The following is a 19,230-nucleotide window of genomic DNA, read 5'->3' as shown; positions in this document are numbered from 1 at the left end:
CTTGTGTCGATTAATGCAAAGAAATGCTGAAAAAATTCAATTGCGCTGCTTAAAAAGAGATTTATAAGATCGTGACAGGCGACGAATCATGGATCTATGCATATGAACCGAAACTAAACAATAATCGACTGTTTGGGTCTTTCAAGTTGAACCAAATCCAACAAAAGTTGTTCGCGCATATATCAAGTCGAAGTAAATGGTTTTTTCGGAATAACTGAACATATCGCCACCGTTCCATTGGAGGAACGCAGACAAGTCAATTCTGGATCGTACACCAGCATTTATTTACCAGTGTCCGAAAAAATAAGACAAACCAAAAGCAGTAGACGAATCATTCTTCGGCACGACAATGCGAGCTCTCACACATCAGTTCAACAAAAACGTTTTTGAACAATCAAAAGGAATATTCTGCCGTATTGTCCTTATGTGGTACCCAATCTTATTATCGCAGATCGAAAATGAATTGCGAGGTCAAATGTTTTGTAAACCTATAGAAGCGATAGATGTATGCAAATCACATGTTATAGAGGTATAGTTTCTCCAATATCAATAACAGAAGACAGTTCTGCGAGGATCAATCAATATTTCATAAATATGCACGGCACTCATACCAAATTAAGATATGAAATAATGTTTACTCCTCATATAAATTCGGTAAACATCTAACAAACCGTCTGTCTACGTGGACTCATCATCTCCACTGATTACCAATGAAAACATCGAATCGTAAACATAAATGCATTTCTATTGCCCGAAACTTTCGGAAGGCGTATGTACACAATTTCTTTGAAATATTTCTGCTAGGCAGTCTGCGATAAGTAGTGGCGTGGCTAGGTGAGATTTTTTTAATTCATAATTTTTTTTTAATAAATAGAAATATAGAAAGATAGGTATGAATTTAATAATAAAGATATGGATATACAAACACAGAAGTTATTTTAAATATCTTCAAATGTTTAAAAAAGGAAAATATTCAGCAATCTGATAATGCAATCATAATAATAATTGCTGAATTAACTAAAGTGATTGAATTTGCAATTTATCGATTAGTCACGAAAGGGGTTACTATGGATCATTCACAGAACCGAAAAATATGTTAATGAAAACTGAAATCACTTGACAAAGCTACCCAAGATTTTATATTAGGACAATTTATATTTTATATAAGGAAAACAGGGTTGCGATATTAGAAGTAATACAGCAAAAGTTAGAAAATTATCCAGAATACAATTATACCAATTTAGAAACATTGCGTCAAGTTTTATCCGCACGTGGTTTAAAAAAAAATTAAGACTACCGAAGTTCTAATAGACAAATGGGGTACAAAAAGGGCTCAATTCACGTCTGGTACCCTGCTTAAACCAAACTACCTTACAGGCAAGTAAATTTTACTCCTCTATTTACGTTTTATAATTCAATATTCAGTTGTAGCAACTTAACGAGGTATAATAATGATTTTTTTCTAAGTTCCAAGTAGAACTACAATTAAATGCATCTGTTTAAATAACTGCATTCAGTGCCGTCCAATTTTTAATGATTCGATGTCTTTTAAAAAATATTTTCTCGCATAATATATAACATATTTTTAAAAGTATTCATAAAAATAATAAATTTATTATTTGAGGTATCTACGCCTATAGTAGATCAAACAAAATTGTCTGCAAAGATTTTTATAATTTGTAATTGATATTGGAAGAACGATACCTCAATCGGAATTAAAGAAATGCCTCGACGATTGGTTCAAACACATGTAAAAGTGTATTGATCTTAATGGAGAATATTTTGAAAAACAATGCTATATCCAATATTTGTTTTTATTTGTACTTGTTAAAATTTGAGTGACCACCTTCGTCGTAATCGAATTAAGATACGCATTTTTATACAAAACCAATTTTTGAAATATCTTATGATTTCAACCGTCCATAACCGTTTGGAAACTTTTACGATCATCACAGGTGCAAGCTATATAATGAGTATCTATCTACTCTGGAAAATTTTTCAATGTTAATTAAAATAGACTTGTCATATCGAACAACCAACTATATAATTCAAAGCTTCATATTTTTACGTAATTGTTGAGAAAGGTTATTGTGAAGAGCTATATATTAGCAATTCATGTAGTTGAATACACTTGGGAAAACAGGAGCACTTGATAATCATAATTTCATTACGAAAAGTTGAATATGATACATGAAGCTAAACAAAGAAGGGCTCTTCTGTCCACTATAACAAGATTATCCTTTTTCTGAAAATGACGGCGTTAGTTTTCAAATTAATGGAATAATCAGATTGTATAGTTAAGGCTGAGAACAATAAAAACTTTTAATTGAAAGATTTATATGACGAGCTAGTACTCGTTCGAAATTAGTAAAGCCAGAACGTTTTATGAATCGCAATTACTCTGGCATTTTTGATCCTGGTAACGTTAATGAACGCATCGGGTAATAAAATAATATAAACCTCGTCATCGTGTCTGTGAAAAGGAAACAGTGACGTGGGAAGTTGATAATTATCATGAAATATTATGATAATATATAAACAAAGTGGGTTTTCGCAAACATCCAAACGAATTATTATGACTTTAACAAAATAATATACTCTTCTGAGGAAATTGCTAAGGTCTAACAACTACTACATAACCGAAATAGAGAAGAATATTTTGAATAATTAATAATTCAATATTATAAGAGCAAATAGAGGGAACCAAATACCTCGATAAAACCAGTTTAGTAAAAACAAGATGTCTCTGAGGCCATATGAGAGTATGATGATATGAACTTGCGTGAAAAAAATACTCATACCTAAGGTGTCAGTTCGGAACCCCATATTTAAGACAAAAAAAAACATAATTTTAAGTTATACTTCGTGATATTCATTTTTTATATATGTTTTACTGTAGTCAAAAAATCGGACATACTTATTGATAAGTACAGCCATCTATTTTTTAACAAAACCACCACCACGCTTTATACACTTCTCGTATCGTAGGATCATTTCTGTTGTTGAACTCTGCCGCCTGTGAATGCAACCAGCGTGTGAAAGACGTGTTCAAATTTTTGTTCTATAAAATGTGAAAATCGCTAACACCAAGATCAGTGCCGAAGGGTGGATGACATAACAACTAGCAACCGTTAACACATTTACGACCGTTGATGTGTTTATGCAACACTGCATTCATAAATCATTTATATAATGTCACAAAACAAATATAATTAGATAATATATTTCAAAATTTATAATAAAATTCAACTGCATGACCTATATAACCTTCCTCTCCCCTAGACGTACCCCACAACATTTTAGTCTTGATCGCGTCCGTATTTTTGAAGAATATTCCGAAACTTTTAACACAAAGGCAGCTAGAACTGTCTTTAGAGGATGTGATACTTGAGTTGAATGATTAAAGTGATAAGTAAATCTTCATTCTCAGATGTTTGCGCAAGTTTGAACATATTTTTTCTTTTAAATATTACGCATATTTTTCGATTTTTCTAGAGCAAATTGACGCTGTCTATACTCCTCCCGAGGTAGACTAACTGTAAGAGAAGGAAGATTGTGCAGAGGATATTTTTTATGTAAAACGCGAACACAAGAGGCTGAAACCTTCTACACTCGCGTGATAAGACACTAGCGTGCCGTGTAGACATGCCTGTGCATATTGGTCTTAAACTTCTCTAGGTTGTAGTGATCGGGAATGACGTTCTTTGATAAGTGATTTCGTAGATTTACGTTACTCCATAGAAATATGTCACTATAAATTGGAGTTCTGGGCGTCTGCCTATCGAGAAGGTCTTTCAGAAGCTGTTCTAGGCGGCATCATGCTGTACAACATTGAGAAGCATTTGCCGTAATAGTATCGGTAAAAAAAGTTAAATCGGCGAACTTTCTTCTTTACCCTGAGCTTCTTTAACCTAAGTTTTGCCCAAGTTTCTGGTTAACTATGGATCGAATTTCTCTATTCTGTATTGAGTTGAGCATCTTTAGGTTACGCTTGGGAACCGAGCTCCAAATGCGCAAGCAATACTCCAAAGATGAACGAATTTGAGCCTTGTAAACGATTAGAAGCTGTTTCGGAGTATATAGCCTTTTGATTTTCAAGTTTTTGTGAAGCTGCCGTAGCTAATTCGGCCACGTGAACTATGACAGGTCATCTGCTGCTAGCCTCAACACTCAACAGGCAAATTTGCGGAACTGATAATATTTTATGTCCAGACAAGAGCAAATACTAAGGCGTAATACCAGCCTTCTTTGTAAAAATAGCAGCGTGGGTCTTTGCTGTATTGAGCTCAGTTAGATTGTTTTTACCCCACTCCAGAATGTTTTCTGTTGCTGCCTACAGGTTTGGGTGTTCGGCAAGTTCATTGGAGTGATTAATTTAAACGATAACACCAGTGTGCTTTCGTAGACAAAGCTATAAATTGGATTACAGTTTTGTCGAGTAGATGTATGTACAAGAGGAAAACAGTAGGTGATAAGATGCATCCCTGGCGAACACCAATGTTCACCTCAAATCTTTCTAAGGTGTGTCCATCTATAGCGCCCTGAACGATGAATGGGTCTTTGCGAAGATACTAAGTCAGTCGATGAGTGAGAACGACAAACTGGACAAACAAATGATCTGGAGAGAACCAGGATGGAAATAGCAAATTAATTTTATACTGTCCCCTAGAAACTAACATAATGTTTTGAGGAAGAATAAAGTTCAACTATCCCACCCAATTATTTTGTGAGCCAGAAAACAATATATGTTGAATTAACACGGAACAAGTTAACATTTCTTATAAACTCCATTTACAATTGTGAATTTATGGTTTATGGACAACGATCGACCACATCACGAAAGAATCGATCAGGATGAACTGGAAGCAGATGATATCTAAATTTGTCAACCAACTGTCCCGATATAAATATAATTGAGAACATGTGAGATTTTATTACAAAAACTACTCGCAATGGTGTCAACCTTAGACTGCAGATGAGTCGAAACAGTGTTAGAGGACTAGGACGTGTAGGGTACTATATTGACTAGTCAGAATTGAACATGTTTTATTACTTTTCTAGATTCAGTGAATTTTAACTTATATATTTCTTAGTTCTGAATTTGAGATTTTCATGGATACCAGAAAACATGTTTTTCATGTTCAGTAAACAAAATACTTTCACAGTATTGTTTTGCTTTCTAAGATTGTGACTGGTTCAATACCCTTGACGATCTTTGTAAATTAATTTCTTATTGATTTAGTGATTTGTCAATTCAAGTGAAATTGTGATAAACATCTGTACAAATGAATACTGCACCTACTGAGTCCGTTCAAGTTGTAACAGTGATCCAGGCTGGTTTGAGTTAATGTGTCGCGGCTCGATGTCTTCATTTGAGTCAATCAGCAGTAACACAAGTGTATCAAAGGTTTTTAGATATAATAAAACTTCTGATGACCTAGAAGGAAACTGGTGTTCATGTAAAACAGCGACTTCGTATGCTCCATTGTGTCTTATAAGTGAGTAATCTATACATCGGAGACTCGTAAAAGTATATTACACCTTCACAAATCAACTCATAGTCCAAAATTAACCCCTGCGCACCTACGAAGGCAACTTAAATTTAGTCATATTCACGTTGATTGGACAATCGAAAAATGGAGGATGAAAATAAAATCAATTTTAAAACCAAACCAAACGATGGACCCAGACAAGTATATCGAAGGCTGGGAAACTTATTTGCACAGGCTTTCACTGAAGAATGAGTGGTTTTAGACGGAGACTCGTGTTTGGGGTAGAATTTATTAGGAAGGAAAAATTGTCATGTAGGTCATTTGAATACATCTAGAAGATTTTGGAACAGTATTAAGTGCCATTCTCCGGTCTCATATTAATTTACAACGACGTCTAAACGTGAAACTACATTTGTCATTTTCAAAACAATGGATTGAAAACAATTTCGTGTGTTAATTTATCGTTGCTTCTTGACGAAAAAAAATACTGTAAAAGCTCAATAATGGCTTCAAAATTGTTATCCGGATTCTATTACATCGATTGGTTTTCCAATTAAGTTGGTTACTCCAGAAAACATCACAAAGTCCACGAATTGATTATATCTAATAGTAATTTGAATTAGCTTGAGACAGACAATTATGCATGAACATTTGACCATTAGAAAGCTTTTTCCAAAGAGACTGTCGCGTTCAATCACAGTCGATCAAAAACAACAACGTGTTGATGATTCAGGATTTATCACTTCACTCCTGAATCAGAATGATCTGAGTGGACTACAGCCAGTGAACCGCGCCCGAAGAGTCCAAAGGCCCAACACTCAGTTGAGAAGGTTATGGCTTCAGTATTTTGAGATGGTCATGGAATATTGTTCATCGACTATCTCCAAAAGGAGATAGGAGAGACAATCAATATAGAATACTACATAGAATTGTTGCATCATTTGGATGCACAAATCAAGGATAAACAGCCTCATATGCCGAAGAAAAAATCAACGATTCACAAAGCCAATACACCGATTCACAAGTCGATGGTAACGATTGTTAATTGGAACTAAGTACACTTCGAATTGCTTCCTTATCCACCGTATAATCCAGATCTGGCCCCCAATGAGTACTGGTTATTCGCTGAATACAAAAAATGCTAACCGGTAAGAAATTCAGCTCAAATGAAGAACCAGTTGCTGACTTATTGTGTGAACGAATATAGCTTTTCAATAATCTTTATACTATTTTTCGAATCTATGCAAATCATATGAAATTACCATAGTTTGAAAAGAAGAAAAATAGAATGATTATAATATTTTCTTATACTTTCCACCTTTCTGGGGCAATGTGACTGCATGCGAATGATCTTTCAATTCCGTGCAAGCTAAAACACTATCACCTTATTGTTCGTTAGTTGTATGTCTCGGAACAAACTTGGTATTTACGTTTATTTCTTGTCTATTCCCGCTTCTGAAGCAACTATCCCTACTAGAAATTAATAAATAACTACCATAGACAGATTTTAATTTTTCGTTATCTTTATTGGGACTTTTTGACCTTGAAACGAAACATAATGTGATTGCTCTGAGAACTGGTTGTTATTTTACAACATGAGTTGTAGACTTATAGGCTGGGATGGGATATAATATATAATTGCTTGTCACATGAGAGTAGGGAACATATTAGTTGAAATAGACGCCGCGTACGTAGTTATTACTACTCTTATGGGTATATACATATACAATATATGTAAGAGCTACGAAGGTTTTCATGTAGTTTAAGAAGATAAAATAAGGATACTTAAAAATTACAAGAATATAGACTGAAACCTCAATGCAATAGATGCCATAAATATGATCATCCTAACTGTGTGCGTATTATCAAGGACACCCAGGTATTGAGTATTACGAATTCGAATACAAGTTATGCCCAAGCAGTTATTGTTAATCCGAAAATATAACTTAGCACTTAAGACAAACCATTGAGAGTAACTACTCTCCAACGGATACTTTCTCACAATAATTAAGAACTACAGAAGTTATTCCGAAGACTTTTAATAGTAAGAATCCCATCGGCTACAATGCACATGAATTGGCCTTGGCCGCAGTGGATGAACGTCCTTTTTACTAAAGACTTCCGTTTTAGATTAACGAGTGAAGTAGACACAAACTTTTTCTAAAGAAGTTATTCCTTCTGAGATTTGTTGTGAGGATGTATCATCATTGGACATGACTTGTATATGTAGTACAGAAGTTAGGAAGAAATATCTAACTCGAAAATGTAATTAAAGATCAATTATTGAACCCATGAGAGAAGACCTTTTTTTTTATAAGGGAAGATGCTCGATAAAGAACGGTACAAAATGTGTTATACGAAGCAACTGTGGAAAGACGAGAGAGGCCATTGTTGGATATGATTTATAGAATAGAAATTCTTAGGGGTATATGTTGTTAACTAAGATATTGTATAAGAACAGAAAAAGCAGGACACTCCTCCTATCAAAATTTCCAAATTTTGTTATTTGTATCCATCAAGCTCATCAAAAATGTTTCCCGTCTCCATGAAAATTCATCTCTCATCAACAGCAACTCCAGGCACACCGAATCAAGAAGGGAGTGAGCAAATTGTCATATGCTTATAATAATGCAACATTTGTCACTGCTCAATTGAAGTACTATAAAATGTCAGGGGTCATAATTTTCGTTGTTCATGACGCCTAAATGCCTTGCAAACCGGTAACTTAAAACTTTTCATTTGAATTCTCTATAAAATATCCAATTTTTGCTCAAATCGATTACTGGGTAGAATCTCATGTGCTGGTATAGTACTGAATGACACCGTACTTAAAGTTGAAAGTAATAAACAATCAACTATCTTTTTTGCAATTTGTCATTGGTGCGAGATAAAACTTTACCGACTGTGGGAAGAATAAAGGATTATTTTTATTGAACATAATAGGACATAACAAGCGGTTGATACTACAAAATTAAAAAATTCCTATTAGAAAGACTGGTATTTAATCTTTCAGGTATTGTAATTTTTATATAATTAACATTTTAGTTTTTTAAGCAGATTGTTTGTATATTGTATGTATATTATGGAACTTTATATATATTTGGTATACACAGAAATGCAATTATTATTTTATTGCCCTAGACTTGCCGCTATTTATAGCCAAGTCTGACTTTCCTTCTTATCGATTAGCTACGGTTATGTGAGGTTAATTACCCTGTTCGCAAGTTACAAAGGTTAAAGTACACATTGTGTTAATAAATAATTGATAGAAATCAAAGTTAGAAGGTCTCGTCAATTGAATTATATGATGAGCAATGAGAAATGTATGATAAAAACTCGATAATAAATTATTTTAATTTGAATTTAAAAATCATTCATACTACATGTTATTCATCAACATCAGGGTTCTTAAACTATTTTGGACAAGAGACTGCTTTCCCAAAATGAACCGACACCATAGACCAAACAGTAAAGTTCTTTTCCTAGTATGTTATCTACTGGTAAGATATACCAATCAATTTAAACCATCAAGTAAGTTCTCAGAAAGAACGATATGAATAAATTAGTATAATATAGTATTATATAGAGTTGGATCATGATATGGCCCAGTGCGAATTGAAAGGTACCCTACACGACATAATAGAGAAAATTGTTCAAGTTTGTGGAGCTGGGGGTGAAAAAACCACAGTGATACCATCCACTTCCCGGTATCTCCAAAAGAAGTTGGGAACACCTAACTCAACTATAAGTACAGTTCAAGGCCATTCCAATATCCTGGAAAGAAGAATGACTAGTGACACAGTTTAAACTTTACTTTTGATAAGCCGCTTATAATTTATTGCACCCAACAAAAAAGAGAGAGAACAAATTAATTTCGGAAGTTTGAATGGAAATCAGACATTTTGTAGACATTGCATTTAATAAAATTAACAAAAACATTTTTATTAGTACAAAAAACTATTGAATGTTTGTGGCACATTCACTAAATTTTTAAACTTGCGCAATGACCACAAAAATATAGAGCAAAATGATAGAAGCATCATTGATTGGAAAGGAAATAGAGTGAAAAGAAATTTAGAATACAAAAGATAGTAAGGAAACGAGATGGATAAGTTACTAGTCTATTTGAATAATGGATACTATATCCCCATAACAAGACGATATCAGTATTATAGAAGAAGCAGAATAGAATAAAGAAGAAAGTAGCGAAGATAACAAGGAATAGAAGAGTGGAAATAATTTGTAAGGAAATAGGGAATGATTAGATTAATCTTGGTCCTCATTTGTATAATATAAATACAATAATAACAGGAAAATTGAATCGAAACGTATACCGCAAAAATATCATTAAATTTCAAGGAAATGCAGAGACACATAGATTTTTGTATTAAAAAGGAAATTTTGAGAATATACACATGTCATTTGTCAACCCAATTTCCTGTCCCTTTGTTTAGAAACAGATTTTGATAAGAGTATTGGGGTATAATAAATATCAACAATTTTTTGAAATTAACACTTAGTTTGAAGAAAAATGTCTAAGTCAATTAAAAATTCGCAACTCTTGCAAATAAGAGACACAGGAAATTAGAACAAATTTTGAAAATATTTGGAAATACTTTCATACTAAGTCATTACATTGTTAGATATGGAGTTGAAATATTTTTTAAATATTGCGAAGATGGCAGAGATTATTTCAATATTTTTTGAAATCCGGAAATACGTAAGAACAGCAAATATAAACTCATTTCCATGACAATTTGTTGCTATAGTAGTCATCTGATTGGAGACAACCATTATACTGAAAATAGATCCAATGGGCTGTTTTCATGGATACATACTGATTTATTTCGATTTTGACGTTTCAAATTTTTAATATTTCAAAATGTCACGATGTGGTTGTAATACTGACGAGAAATTATAGAATCAAACATAACATACCAAAAAATACCGTTGACAGTAGAAAATTTGTGTGGAAAGTATTTATGGACTTTTGCAATTATAGAAAGTATCAATTAGATACTTTTGCTCATAGCACCATATATGAGCATTAACCCGGCTTAAGGAGACCCAGAGCTATCGTCTCTGACCTCACTTAGGCAAATCCCAGCAGGCGCGTCCAAGTCGCGGGGGTGGGCCCGACTCAAAAGAGTCGGTGGCTAAGTTCTACTGGGGACCCAATGTTGCGGGGTATAACGCAATCCCCTACCCAAGGATACGGGTGAAGACCACACCGGCGGAGAAGGAGAAGAAGAAGAACTTCAGCTCGGCGGATCCGGCGCAAGTGGCAACCGTTGCTTCTAGGGTTAATAAAAGAGGAAAGTGGGTAGATAAAACTCATTAGCTGCAGAGAAAGCAATTTATCTAGGAGAAGGCACTCGATTTAAAACCCTGGTCCTCCAGGTTGGGGGTTGAGGCGTCGGGCCAACCCCTCGATACTCGTAAAAACAAATAAAGTTTAAAAATCCCAGTCAAAAGCCTCGGAATAGGAAAAGTAAAAAATTAAGACGACCAAAGCAACGGAAACGGAAAATGAATTTAGGAACATGGAACGTACAAGGCCTCTCCATCAAAATCAATGAAGTTCTACGAGAAATAAGACAACTAAATATGGATATAGTGGTGCTAACGGAAACAAAGAAGAAAGGACAAGGTTCAGAAAATTTGGGTCATTATGATCACTTCTATTTGGGAATATCTAAGGACAAACGAGCTCAGAAAGGAGTATCTATATTAATTAAGAAAAGTTTAAGAAAATACGAGTCATCGTGGGAAGCAGTCAATCAACGAATTATCAAAATAAATATAGCTATTTGCGGAAACAAAACGACAGTCATAGGAACATATGGGGTAAATGAAGACGACACAGTAAATAACAAAGATGACTATTTGAATGTTTGTCCGAAGAAATTTCTAAAGTAGGCACCTCAAGAGAGGTAATTATCCTAGGAGACCTAAATGCAAGAACAGGCAAGAAAATAGACGATCAGATAGTAGGAAGATTCGGGGAAGAAGTAACAAATGAAAATGGAAACAGACTTATTACATTATGCCAACAAAATACATTAAAAATACTGAATGGCTTCTTCCAACACAAAATGATACATAAATACACATGGGTACAGCATACACGGGACTTAAGATCTATTATAGACTATATAATAATGAGACAAAACACAAAAATTAAAATACAGGATGTTGAAGTACAAAGAGGGGCAAACTGTGGCAGCGACCACTTCTTGCTTAGAACAAAAATTTTACCTTTCATGCAGATAAATAAAATAGAAAAACAGCAACAAGAAAAAGCATTTGAAATAAAAATTAATAGATTCAATCTAAATAGCTTACAAGAGGAAAGTGTAAAGAACTTATATCAAAAACGTCTAGATGGAAAACTGGTACAGGAAAATTTTGACAATACGGAACAACACTACAGCTTTATCAAAAGAAGCATCGGAAGCAGCGGAAGAAGCCCTGGGAAGATCCGATAACACTAGAAGACCAAGAACGTACTGGTGGGACAAGGAAATTGAGGATCTCATAAACGATAAGAAAGTAAAGTTCTCCAAGTTTCTATACACGAAAAATGAAAATGATAAAAGAAATTTCAAAGAAGCACAGACAAAAGTAAGAAAAGCTATAACAAAAAAGAAAAATGAGACATGGGAAAAGACCTGCACTCTTATAAACACCTACCTAGAAGGCAGCAGAAACACAGAAAGTTGGAAAACCTTAAAATCTCTTCGAGAAGATAGATCAAATAATCTTATATCGCCAATAACATTAGAAAAATGGGATGAGTACTTCTCTAAATTGTTTTCAGAAACAAGACCAGAGTTCAAAAATCAAAAACAGGACAATATAAACATCATCACAGCTCCTCTTAGATTTACAATTAAAGAAGTAAAAGATGTTTGTCAGTCACTAAAGAATCGAAAATCTCCAGGCCCGGCTCAAATAGCACCAGAGTTAATTAAAAATGGCACTGAACAACTTTTTTCTCATCTGCAAATCCTTTTCCAGAAATGTATAAATGGTGAAGCGCTACCCCAAGAGTGGAAAACATCTTATATATGACTACCGTATATAAAAAAGGGGACAGAGAAAATTGCGACAACTACCGGGGACTTACAGTGCTGTGTACAATATCCAGAATTTATGGAAAAATCATAAAAAATAAAATCGAACAGGAATATTGCAACATGGAGACAGAAGAACAGGCAGGCTTCAGAGCGGGGAGGTCGACTATTGATCATTTATTTACGATTTCGCAAATAATTGATAAGAAAACCGCCAAAAATCAAGAACTCCACCTTTTGTATGTTGACCTTAAAAAAGCATATGACAGCGTACCGCAAACAAAACTATGGGATGCCTTGGAAAGAACAAATATAAATGCGGCCCTAATAAAAGCAGTACAAAAGCTTTATGAAAACAGTAAATCACAAGTAAAAATAGGAAACAAGGTCTCAAAAGGATTCTCCAGCAATAAGGGGTTAAAACAAGGATGCTGTCTGTCGCCCACACTCTTCAAGATATACTTGGAACACGCACTAGCACACTGGAAAAGGAAATGTAAGAACATGGGCATTCCACTAATCGATTCCACACTATATACCCTGTGTTTTGCAGATGACCAAATCATCTTGGCACAGGACTACGAAGACTTAGAATATATGACAAGAAAGCTAGTAGAGGAATACAGGAAATGGGGTCTAGAAGTAAATTTTAGTAAAACGGAATATATGTGTATTGGAGGAGAACAACAAAATTTAATACTTGAAGAAACACAACAAAAAATAAGTCATTGTACAAAATACAAATACCTAGGCATGATCATCACAAATGATGGAAGATTAGATGAAGCAATAGCACAAAGAAATAACCAAGGAAGACAAGCAATAAGACAACTAAATAGTGTATTGTGGGACAAACAAATATCCAAGGAAAACAAACATCGAATATACAATAACATAATAAAAAGTATAACAACATATAGTAGCGAAGTGTGGCCTCTTAGAGAAAAAACAGTCAAAATGCTTGAAGCCACAGAAATGGATTATTGGAGACGCGCGGCAGGAATATCAAGACTGGAAAAAATAAGAAACGACAGAATCAGGGAAATCATGAAGGTGCAACACACGATTACGGAAGACATTAGGGTGAATCAGTTAAGATGGTACGGACATGTCCAAAGAATGCCTGAAGACCGCATACCCAAACAAATTTTAAATTGGGCACCACAAGGAAGAAGAAAGAGAGGAAGACCAAGATTAAGTTGGAGAGAAGGTATCGAGAAGGATATTCGAGAGAGAGGATTGGAAGAAGATATTTGGGAAGATCGAGAAAAATGGAAACTGGGAATCGGAAGACGGCAAAGAACGTTTTAACCCGATTAATAAAAAAATCAATTAGATGGAAATCGGAAATGAAAATACAAGAAGAAAAGATGATACAGAGTTTAAGGAAACTACGGTCACAACCTTATTGAACCTAACAAGTGAAAATATTATAAAGAAATTAAAGGTGTAATTGACCTATTCAAAAGTGTTGTATTGCAACAAGCGCGAGCTGCGGGCGATTCTATACGACGAAAAACTGCAATCAGATCCCTGTAAAAGGAAACAAAGTTCGACGGCATTAAGTTCCGTAGAAGTAACGAAAATGATAATCTTATGGAATCAAAATACCTCTGACAGGCTGAAGCAGAAATTCTATCACTTAACGCAATAGAATTAACTCGGCGAGATGGAGAAGCTGTTGCTTACTCGACTGACTTTTTTGCATCGAAAATGTTCACTTGTATGATAATATGTCCATTGGAAGGAATAGAATTCTAAATTGGAGAAAATCGTCTGCCGAAGTGATTAGCTTGAATACCAAGGAAAAAGATTACTAATAAATTCAATAGATCGAGCCCGGTTAGTCGATTACCTAAAAATGGTGTATAGGGGGAAGAGCTTATATAAAAATTAAGGGTTACAACAATGCTAACTCAATAAAACCCTACTTGAATATCAAATGATTAATAGAATACGTATTGGAAATACATCTTCATCAGTTATAGAAACTAACTCGTCTGAATCTTCACATAAATTTTTCTATTATTATTTTGTAATTTGCACCTTTAAATAAACATTGACAAAAGCTCAAAAAATTTATAACAATTTTCTCATGCTTGTTGCTTATAGCAAAGTGCATTCGAAATCTGTTTGGAACAATTATCAATGTTCTTGTATTATTACTACTAAAAAAACAAGCAACTGCAATATTATACGTATCAGAGCTGATGAGAAAACTTTGTCAAAAAAGACAATATTTAAAAAAAATAGGACTAAAGTGATGGGAGTAACAGTTTTAGGTCATTAGGTCATATTAATTCCCATCTTACAAAAAAGGAAATTGCTCAGTCTAATTTTTCCGCACTGCCGTTCGTAGTATTTTGACACATAAAATTATCTACAAAAACTACTATAGATTATGATTAATATCATAGATAATTAAACCAACTTTATTCAATATTGGGAACTATTAATCTCTCTCCCAGCTTTATGGCAATATCTCGATAAACGTATTAATAGGCAAAGCATTGGAAGAAGAGACTTTAGTGAATAGTCATAGAGATCTGCGAATTAATGCCACTAGATTACTATGTCTGTATTTATTGGAATAATATTGTTTACAACCCACGAAATACTGAAACATTCTATCTAATTTCAAACATCGACTCTTACAACTTTCTATCCAATATCTAATTCATCCTTTCATTATTAATTAAGGATATTCAACCGATCGTAACTTCTAATTTTGTCAATTTTCGTTACAGTATAATCGAATTCTCCTGTTGACTGTTGAGATGTCATGGATTATGCCTCGGAACTTTGATAGTCTCCTTAAACAATGTCAAATTCTGACATAGCATATAGGAACAGTCCCTACAAAATATATATCCGACAAATCTAAGACAGTTGTGAGAAATTTTTACACCCTCGAAAATGGAATAATGATAGTTTAGAAGACAATATTAGATATAAAATTATTGTTTATCTAATTCCGCTATCAAATGTGAAACATCGTCACATTTTTCATAACCTTAGTTATGAAAAGTAGTTATGTAAAAACTTATGCTATCCTTGTACTTTACAGTAGTCATAAATTCTCCCAGCCCCGTTTCAAATAATAATTGTTTACAATGTTACCTTAGTGACTTCTGTTGACTTTTATTTTTTTGAATAATAAGAGAATAATCGAAGGACCTATTTTTCAGTAAAATTTTTAAATATGACATTTCATATTTAATATAATTTTGCTTTTTATTTGAAACCGAAAACAGTACGAAAAAAAAATATTTTACGATATACATACGTAAAGTTATTATTACGGTACTCGATTAGATATTCTTGACTCGACTCCTTCGTCGCCTCGCCCATAAACATCTATCCCATATTCCATACCGTACTAAATCACTTCCCGGACTTATAACGTCAATAACTATATTGATAACTGTAAAAACTGACAATTTGTTTATTATTTAAACTGACAATTAATTCATTATTTTAATTCAATACTATTTTAAGATTTATAAACATTGAAAACCACATTATTAAAGACGCAGATATTTAGAGTAAGTCCATTTTCTAGGTGAATATTCTCTTGGACTTCTTGTCTAATGTTAATTTCATTTGAAGTTGTGATATCTACATGTACGCAAGGGGCTTGACCCAAAATCTGAAATTCTTCTCTTATCTTCTAATGAACTCTCAACATAGCCTTCGGCTACACTGTTGGATTTCCATCCTCCGTGTTGCTTTATTTTCATAATTTCCGCTCCAGGAAAGACGCTGATGAGCGTCTGAAACAATCCTGTGTATCCTTTGATATTAGGTAGACCCAGTTACTGAGCAATCTCAACTGGTAATTTTCCAATGGTATGCTCACGGGTTGAATGTTACATTTTCCATTATAATATCGCACAAAAAATCTGTCATGCTTTACAGCAGGAAGTCTAATATTTCTATACACAAAAATTTTGACATAGGAAGTTAAGTGGAAATAATTTGTTAAACGATAAATAAATCACATTGTAGTTACAAAATAAGTAAATTGATTGACTTTGCACTAATGAAAACAGGAACGTGACTCTTATTTTTTTTAAGATAATTTGCATTGGTATAAAATAGTAAGAATAAACGATTACTATATAGTATGATTAATGAGATATTTGGTCAATCAATCCTTCTTGAACGGTAACTGGTAAATCAATAAATGATTATTATGATAAAGCGTCGTAAAAGTCAGCTGGAGCTATGAGCAGCAGTAACCTCTTTCGTACGATATTCAACTATTTCTTCCTAGCTAATCATTTTTTATATTGTAGCTAACTCAACATCTCTAAGAAAAACTTTAATTAACAAGATAATTATAAAATGTGAAATCAACGTGAAATTTTCTTGAGACGGAAACATAATCTAAAAGGTAATTTATTTCACAAACGGAACAACGTTTGAGATATTTATTATTTAACTAATGTATTAGTTGAGTATCAGTGATAATACGGAAACCTTAAAATTTTAACAAATTTCAAATCAAATGTCGTTTTTTGCTATTATGTGATTTTGTATATATCGTATGTCAATAGAAAAGTTGGGATAATAGGCAGTTGGCTGATTGTGCGCCACGCTTGCCTATTCTCCCGGAGTACCTAAATGCTAGATAATATTCGTCGAAAAATGACCAAGCATTTGTCTATTCTCTTGGGACTTCAGCTAAAATTCGTATAATAGAATATCTGTCGAAAAAGCGTTTATCTCCTGTCCTATACTTCTAGCGAAAGGGCCAATACCGAAGCCAATTTCAATATTTGTTTTTATTTTTGAGTTCACACTGAGGTTCGCACTGGCACTTTCTTGACTTCCCGTATTTTCCTCTTTTTCTTTCTTTCTTTCTCTCTCTCTCTCTCATTGTCTCCAGATTCATCAACCGTGCTGTCGCTTCTGTCGAACATACAGTGTCTTGTCCAGTTTTGTATAATATTAGTCGGTTTAGTCAATACGTGAACTTGAAAAGTCATTTAAAAATACTCTTTAGAATGGAGATCATTCTTGACCGCGAAAATTTTGATAAGGAGCTGAAAGAATTGTTAAATAGTCAGTATGGTAATCGCGGTATATGAGAACAGTTAGACAAAGTAAAGCAAATTTTACACGCTGGTCCTCCAGACAGAGAAGCTGGACCCAAAGCATATCTATTATCTAGTCTGTTATCCGAATTTTAGCTAAAGTCCTAGTAGAATAGACAAACGCTTGGTCATTTTTCGACGAATAAGGCTGAAACAAGGATGGGAAGAAAATCTTCCTCCTGGAACCAAGGTCGTTATGACACTCAAAGGAAGTATGATACACGATGTTTTTGTGAAGTGGATCGAACATTTTCAACAATTTCAAGTAGGAGGTAGAAATGCTTTATTGATTTTTGAGGGTGTCAAATCTGATTTGGATGCACATTGTTAAAGCTGCTGAAAAGTACGAAATTATTTTGTTTTGTTTGCCAAGTAACACAACTCATGAGCCTACAGCCTATGGACAAGGGTTTTCAAATCTCTTGAATCTTTTTCGGACGACAAGGTTTTTGGTTATTGGATGAACAATCCTAAACGCTCGATAAGACATACAGTCTTTGGGAAAATATTTTCTGAAGTATGGGCTAAGGCAATTACACCTGGAAATAATATGTCAGGGTGCAAAGCTACGGGAATATATCCTTACAATCCATTAGTGATTCCAGAGCGTGCTTCTGCACCTTCATGCCTAAGCGAACTTAAAAATCAAAATGTTGAAAATGAACAAGACTCAACCACTTCCTCAAATCAGAAGAAATCTACAAAAAGTGAACAAAGTTCTTCTGAAGAACCGATTACTCAATCTTCAGCTAAAAGGTTCAGAACGTTACCTCCTAAACGTTCTTCCAAAGACCAAGATGTTAGCTCTGAAAATGATGACTCTTCAGATTACTCGGTTCATGACATAAGCTTATCAGATGACGAAGGTATGGATCCTTTACCAACTGTTACCTTTGAAGACGCCAAATCTAAGTTAAACACGTCCTTTACAGAAATGTTGTCCACTCCCATGATTAAAGCGAAAAATCCATAAATTCACGAGCCCAAAAGCTAGTGGTTAACTTATTTGACGCTCCTTCTAATAAAAATAAAGATGCACATAAGAAAAGAGAATAAAAACCGAATCTTCAAGCAGTCAATCTTTTAATCCATCAATTCCATCTACAAGCCATCAACAAAGTCTTCGCAGAAAGGCGTCTCCCAGAAGGACAGTTGGTACTGTTTCATTTGTGACGAGGGCCAGATCAGAGATATGCGGATGTGCTACGCCTGTGAAAGGTTACACTTAAATTAATTCAATGTTTTTAAACGTTTTTCTTTTGACACGATTCAAAATTATATATTTGAATTTCAAAATACAGGTAAAATAAATTGAACTTTTTATTTTTAAACCTATAGAAACACCAAACGTGTTTTTTTGTATTGTCGTTATTTAGAACCCCTGTCCTTAATAAGATCAATCTGCAAAAAAGTAAAAAATCACGAACAATCAATTTTACAATATTTTTTTGTAAAATCGAGGGGCGTATTGATTGTCAATAAGTTAACTATCATTTTCAGCTACTTTGTTATTGTTTCAGTCAAGAGTCACCTTTTAAAAAATTGGCAAACGTTAATGTGGCC

At 34.0% G+C, this 19,230-nt stretch overlaps 1 protein-coding gene across 3 annotated transcripts in view; it reads right to left on the bottom strand.

The window, feature by feature from the left end:
- The window catches only part of LOC130441295 (calcium/calmodulin-dependent protein kinase kinase 1), a 539,168-nt gene that overhangs the window by 498,371 nt on the left and 21,567 nt on the right, over nucleotides 1–19,230 (bottom strand). The window contains exon 1 of one of the 3 annotated variants that reach the window (XM_056774910.1): nucleotides 15,855–15,865. The exons of the other annotated variants lie outside the window; for them this stretch is intronic. The gene's annotated coding sequence lies outside the window, so the exon portion shown is untranslated. Of the gene's footprint in view, nucleotides 1–15,854; nucleotides 15,866–19,230 lie in introns of those variants that run through there. 3 annotated transcript variants of the gene reach the window in all.

The sequence above is a fragment of the Diorhabda sublineata genome, chromosome 3 (assembly GCF_026230105.1).
Source record: "Diorhabda sublineata isolate icDioSubl1.1 chromosome 3, icDioSubl1.1, whole genome shotgun sequence".
NCBI lineage: Eukaryota > Metazoa > Arthropoda > Insecta > Coleoptera > Chrysomelidae > Diorhabda > Diorhabda sublineata.
Note: the sequence above shows the minus strand (reverse complement) of the source record. Positions and strands in the feature narration are given on the sequence as shown.